Source organism: Lathyrus oleraceus, chromosome 5, assembly GCF_024323335.1.
Source record: "Lathyrus oleraceus cultivar Zhongwan6 chromosome 5, CAAS_Psat_ZW6_1.0, whole genome shotgun sequence".
Classification (NCBI taxonomy): domain Eukaryota; kingdom Viridiplantae; phylum Streptophyta; class Magnoliopsida; order Fabales; family Fabaceae; genus Lathyrus; species Lathyrus oleraceus.
The window spans coordinates 208,827,653-208,834,718 of record NC_066583.1 but is presented as its reverse complement, the minus strand read 5'-3'; the positions used below and the strand labels follow the sequence as shown (position 1 = coordinate 208,834,718).

At 35.4% G+C, this 7,066-nt stretch overlaps 1 non-coding gene across 1 annotated transcript; it reads left to right on the top strand.

Annotated features, from left to right (window-relative positions):
- The first annotated feature begins 1,827 nt into the window (after positions 1-1,827).
- TRNAY-GUA (transfer RNA tyrosine (anticodon GUA)) lies at positions 1,828-1,911 on the top strand. Its single transcript is given in 2 exon segments — positions 1,828-1,864; positions 1,876-1,911. It is a non-coding gene; the product is annotated as a tRNA-Tyr (tRNA).
- The last annotated feature ends 5,155 nt before the right edge of the window (positions 1,912-7,066 follow it).

Genomic DNA, 7,066 nt, shown 5'->3' with positions numbered 1-7,066 from the left:
GAGCTCCAATCCTCTGATGAAGTGGCTCAAGGGTGAAACCCTAGCCTCAATTAGCTCAATATAATCACATAATGAACCCCATAACCATCATAAACCCCATCTCCTGATCATGCCCTGATTGGCCCAATGCAACTGATTAGGGTTGACCAGTGGTCAAAACCCTAATCTCCAGGAATCTTCTTCAATCTTCTGATGACATCCAACCATGATGATGATGATGTATCATTGTAATCAAGATGAAGACCAATATCCTTTGAGAATCATGAAACCCTAATCTGAACTTGCACATCCTCAGATGATTAATGATCAGTCCAATTGAAACCCTAGCTTGCACATTAACTTCCTCATCTTCTGATCAAGACTTGTGGGAATGGCTTGCACAATGTAACCACATGATATGCAATATGCAATGCCTAATGACCTAAAATGATATGCAAATATGTTAGCTAGTCCCAAGAGAGGAGGGCAAATTTTGAGGTGTTACAATGAGTGAACTAAGGGTGTCACACATGAAGGCCGCAAGAAGAATTCTGAGATACTTAAGATGTGGAATTCTATTTCCACAAGATTTTGAAAGCAAAAAAGAAGAGATTACTTTCTATTCAGATGTTGTTTCGTGTGGAGATAAGGAGGATCAAAGAAACACAACTGGTTATTTCTTTCAAGTATTTGGCATTATCATCATGTGAGATCGAATATATAACATGATTTTATGTTGCGTGTCAAGCAATTTGGATCAGATCTGTGCTGGAAGAGATGGAGGTCGAAGTGAAGAAATCTATGGTGATGCAAATCGACAACAAGTCAGTCATTAATCTTACAAAGAATTCGGTTCTGCATGGAAGGAGTAAGCACATTGAGGCTATGTTTCATTTTCTAAGGAAAAGGGTAAACCAAAGTGAGCTTGAAGCGATACATTATTCGAGTGAAGCATAGTTGGCCGACATTTTCACCAAATGACTGAAGATCGATATATTCCTAACTTTGAGAAAGAAATTAGGAATAGTTTAGATCGACTATGATTAGTCTGTGTTCGACGGCTTGGATTATAAGGGGGTATGTTGTGATATAATCCAAGTTATAGCCCAAACCCAAATTAATTGAGATTAAAATTTGTTATTTAATATTCAAGTCACTTAATTATATATAAATAGATATTTTCTAATTCAGTTTATATAATAATAACATTCAATAATAATGATTCTTATTCTTCGTTTTCTCTCATCTCATCTACCAACAATGTTAAAGTAATTGAATTTGAGATATTATTGAACATTAAATATTAACCGTTCTTTTAGTTGAGATTTAAATTTGCATTTGTCACATTATTAAAGTTTAATCCATTTTGTTAGAATCAAAGCTATGATATATAGATATATAATCTCAATTTAATGAGTAAATTTAAATCGTTAATATAGGGTCACTCTTCTCAACTCTATGATAATATCATAGTAAGAAACACTTAATGTAAAATAATAAGTAACAAACAGTTAGTATTTTTTTCTGCATATATAACAAACAGTTCTTAATTTTGAAGGACCCGTGGTAATTAATTAGTGGTTTTAGTCTTTGTAGATCCCCTCTCATTTCACTCATCCTATGACTATTTAAATGAATTAAAAAATTTGTTGAAGAAAATGTAGAATCAAAGAAGAATGAAATAGTCCTGCAATAAATGTAATAGTGTTATACCATAAAATGACGAATCGCAAAGCTATTGTAAATAAGTTAATTTTAAAAATATGAAAACAGAAGGAGTGAAAAGGGAATCACCACGTTAATTTGTTTTATTAGATATATATGTACATGACAAATTTTTGTCAACAACCGACCTTAGCTCAGTTGGTAGAGCGGAGGACTGTAGTAGGTGCTGTAATCCTTAGGTCACTGGTTCGAATCCGGTAGGTCGGATTTTAATTATTTTGCAACATGAAGTGGTAATGAATAATTTTCTATTTGATCATGCAGAATGGAAGAAAGATTGAGTTTATATTATTTTTAATGTATTTCCTGTATAAAGAGATATCATTTGAGAGTGAAGGATTTAGTGTTCAAAAATCATCTAAAGTAGTATGATATTACTAGTTCTTTGTACACATAAAATTCATAGTCATTGTACATGATCTTGAACCTTCCTTGTAGTTTCTTGACTTTTTGAAGACGATCATTCATTGTATTGTAGCCAATATTTATGTCTAAAACTTTAGCCATAAGTTCATCAATCCGCTATGCATATCCTTAAAAATATTTTTAGATGAACTTTAGGTGGAAAGTTTTAAATTAATTATTTAATTAATTAAATATGAATTGATATAATTAATTATAATATGATAAATTGTTAAAACATTTATTATTGATGGATTATTTGAATGTGTTTTGTGTCTGAGTAGACAGTGATGTGTTGGACTATTCAATAAAGTCTAATAAGAAGTCTATTTTATTGTTATCTTGGATTTTCGACCTAAGTATAAATGGCAAGTGAAAACAATAAGTATGCCACGTGGAGGGTGGAAATTGAATGTAGCCAACCGGAGGTCGAGTTGGTCTAATGTCGAAATAGCTGGAAGTCGAAGAACATTGTTAAAGTTTGGAGACTTAGTAAAATTTCCAGTATGCTGGTCAGTTATCGCTTGATTGGATACTATGCTATGTTGGCTAAAGTTGGAGTTCATCATTACAATGGAAACAATGTTGACTTGAGTACTGCATGTGGAAAGTACTATAGAGTGTGTTATCTCAGCATCATCGATCGTGATGATTTTTCGACATAATTGAGTCAATTCCTGGTGACCAGTAAAAGTAGTTAAGATATTTGAATGATGTTGAAAAGGCGAGAATTGATTTGAAATGAGCGGTTACTCGAAGACACATGGAGACTCGTCGAAGAAAACGGTTGCATGAGATTGAGACGTGTTGTGACAGGGTTAGTTGATCGTTCGTAGGTAGTTCTTTTAGATTAGTATATAAAGGGTTCATGTTCATGTTGTAAGGGGCCCGTAATGTACTCACATTTCTGAAAACTCAAAGTATCTGCACATTTAAGAAACGAGTGTTTTGAATGTGTTTTGTGTCTGAGTAGACAGTGATGTGTTGGACTATTCAATTAAGTCTAATAAGAAGTCTATTTTATTGTTATCTTGGATTTTCGACCTAAGTATAAATGGCAAGTGAAAACAATAAGTATGCCATGTGGAGGGTGGAAATTGAATGTAGCCAATCGGAGGTCGAGTTGGTCTAGTGTCGAAATAGCTGGAAGTCAAAGAACATTGTTAAAGTTTGGGGACTTAGTAAAATTCTGAGTATGCTGGTCAGTTATCGCTTGATTGGATACTATGCTATGTTGGCTAAAGTTGGAGTTCATCATTACAATGGAAACAATGTTGACTTGAGTACTGCATGTGGAAAGTACTATAGAGTGTGTTATCTCAACATCATCGATCGTGATGATTTTTCGACATAATTAAGTCAATTCCTAGTGACTAGTACAAGTAGTTAAGATATTTGAATGGTGTTGAAAAGGCGAGAATTGATTTGAAATGAGCGGTTACTCGAAGACACGTGGAGACTCGTCGAAGAAAACGGTTGCATGAGATTGAGACGTGTTGTGACAGGGTTAGTCGATCGTTCGTAGGTAGTTATTTTAGATTAGTATATAAAAGGCTCATGTTCATGTTGTAAGGGGCCCGTAATGTACTCACATTTCTGAAAACTCAAAGTATCTACACATTTAAGAAACGAGTGTTTTGAATGTGTTTTGTGTCTGAGTAGACAGTGATGTGTTGGACTATTCAATTAAGTCTAATAAGAAGTCTATTTTATTGTTATCTTGGATTTTCGACCTAAGTATAAATGGCAAGTGAAAACAATAAGTATGCCATGGGGAGGGTGGAAATTGAATGTAGCCAATCGGAGGTCGAGTTGGTCTAATGTCGAAATAACTGGAAGTCAAAGAACATTGTTAAAGTTTGGGGACTTAGTAAAATTCTGAGTATGCTAGTCAGTTATCGCTTGATTGGATACTATGCTATGTTGGCTAAAGTTGGAGTTCATCATTACAATGGAAACAATGTTGACTTGAGTACTGCATGTGGAAAGTACTATAGAGTGTGTTATCTCAACATCATCGATCGTGATGATTTTTCGACATAATTGAGTCAATTCCTGGTGACTAGTACAAATAGTTAAGATATTTGAATGGTGTTGAAAAGGCGAGAATTGATTTGAAATGAGCGGTTACTCGAAGACACGTGGAGACTCGTCGAAGAAAACGGTTGCATGAGATTGAGACGTGTTGTGACAGGGTTAGTTGATCGTTCGTAGGTAGTTATTTTAGATTAGTATATAAAGAGCTCATGTTCATGTTGTAAGGGGCCCGTAATGTACTCACATTTCTGAAAACTCAAAGTATCTGCACATTTAAGAAACGAGTGAAGAAAATGTACGCATGTGTTCCATATTTATAAATTTCAAACACTTTTACATTTAAGCCTTTTTTTCCTGCATTGAGTTACATTTCGATTTTGCATTACAATTCTTGTCATTTTACTTCGTCATGCATTTCGATTTCAGTCACTTTCATTTTCAAACCATTGTATTCTAAATCTTGTTCAAAGTCACATCGTTACTCTTCAAATATTACCCTTTGATTTCAACAGTAAAATATTATTCAAAGATTTAAATACACACAAATATGTTCCGGGATATTTTCGAGTTTAATCATTTAAGTATTAATAAAAATTTGTTTTGTTTACCAAATTTCCAAGTAAACAAATTGGCACACAGGATGGGACCCTTTTGTTTGTTATTTTTACTTTGTTTTTTGAAAATTATAGTTCTTCATTCTATTATTAGCTTCTCATTTTGTGAGTGTGCATGAGACTAAGGTGTATAAAATAACAAAGAAAGAAGTTAGGAGACCTATACGGAAATTCCTAGAAATAACAATGGAGAACAACCCTCTAATAACATTGGGCAGGCACATTCATCGCAATATCGACTAAACCATCCCTTTGAGTGCTAGTATTATAGTCATACCGTCAATAACAGTTGCACCAGTAACTTTATCAGATGGGACAATTTTGTCCCTAATACCCTAGAGTCACCCAGTGACTCCTAGACCAATTATGGCAACAGAGGCTAGGCCTTTCGCCACAAGTTTTACAATGCCCATGTTGGGACGTGAACAACATATGCCAATGTCAATGACACCAAACCTCAATACCAATCTTACAACATTTGTTGATAATGCTGCAAATACGTATTCGCCAATATTGACGTTTGGCTTGGCCATAGGTAACCACGGTCAAACTATGTCACCCCATATGGGAATGAGATTCGGTTCCCAGGCAATGCCAACGTTTACGACGAATTCCATAATGGCAATGAGACATCAGATGGATGAGAGTAACCATGATATGGTAAATACTTTAACTCAACAAATGGGTACGATATTTAACCCATTGATTCAAAATATGAATCAAAGTTACCAGTAGTTGGCAACTCAAATGAATAGAATCGCTGATTTTTTTTTGCGCTCCCCCAACACAGGTTCAACCTATTATTCAACCCCAAATTGTTAGACATGTTCAAAATGAAAGGGGAGGTTTTGGAGGAAAACATAGTAAATTAGGCACAACAAGTTGTGCCACAAGTGGTCGAACAAGAGATACCTATGTAGGCAGAGCGCCCACCTGTCATGATAATTAATCGAAATCGGGACGACGGCCATGTCGTCAATCAGGTTCTACAAGGAAATCGGTTATAAGAGAATAACCTTGTGACCATTATCAAAAGGATAATGGCTTAGAATAGGGTAAACATGGACCTGCAAAGGCCAAATTACACATCTCCCCTTTCAGAATATGTGTTGCACACTGAACTTCCAAGAGGATGGAAAGTCCCTAAATAAATAAAGTTTGTTGATGACACTAATGAGTCTACCATCGAGCACATTGTTTAATACTTGACCGAAGCGGGAGACATAACTAATAATGAGAACTTAAGACTGAGATATTTCCCCAGTTCTCTCACAAAGAATGCTTTCACATGGTTTAAAATCCTTCCTGCCCATTCAATCAATGATTGTACTCGATTAGAGAGGTTATTCCATGAGCAGTTTTATATGGGGCAATCCAAGATTAGTCTGAAAGAATTGTCGAGCATGAAACAAAAGTTCGCTGAATCAATCGACGACTACTTGAATCGATTTTGTTTATTAAAAACAAAGTGCTTCACTCAAGTTCCTAAACATGAGCTTGTTGAGATGTCCGCTAGGGAATTAGGTTACTCCATTAGGAAAAAGCTAGATATACAATATTTGAGAGATATGGCCTAGTTGGCAAATATAGTTTGACAGGTCAAAAGACTTAAGGATAAGTAGGCCAGAGTGAACAAGGGTAAGAAAGAGCGTGTGGCTTACGTCGATATGGAAGACCTATACCTGATGTAAGAGGTCGAATATAGCCATGTAGAGGAGTCTGAGGTTGACGTGGCTGAATTAAAGTCAGGTCCCCCATATGTGTGTAAGTTGTTTACATCTGCAAATGGGAAAAACCCCTCTGAGCTTGAGAAAAATGATAAATTCCCTAAGAAAACTTATACCTTAAACGTAACCAAATGCGATAAATTTTTTGCAGATGGTCAAATACTGGTTCCCTCAAGCAAGGAAGTACCACCATTAGAACAAAGAAAGAAATGAGGATTTTGTAAATATCATAATTTTCTAGGGCATAAGATCTCACAATGTTATTTTTTCAGGGATCTTGTTCAGAACGCACTAAATAAAGGCATGTTGAAGTTTTCTAAAGGAAAGACTCCAATGAAGATTGATTGTGACGCATGATCGAAATTACTAAAGATTTCGACATGGATGAGTTTGAGGAAAGTGAAAATCAGATTGAAGTTGTATACCCGAAGGCTAGTGAAGGACTTGTGGAATTTCTCCACAGGTCTAAGGCTGAAGATTCAGAGGTGATGTTGTGTCCTCGATATAGTGTTGTATTTGATAAGAAAGCTACAAGAAAGGTCAATAGCACCCAACAAGCAAAAGAGAGGGAAAATTGGAGGA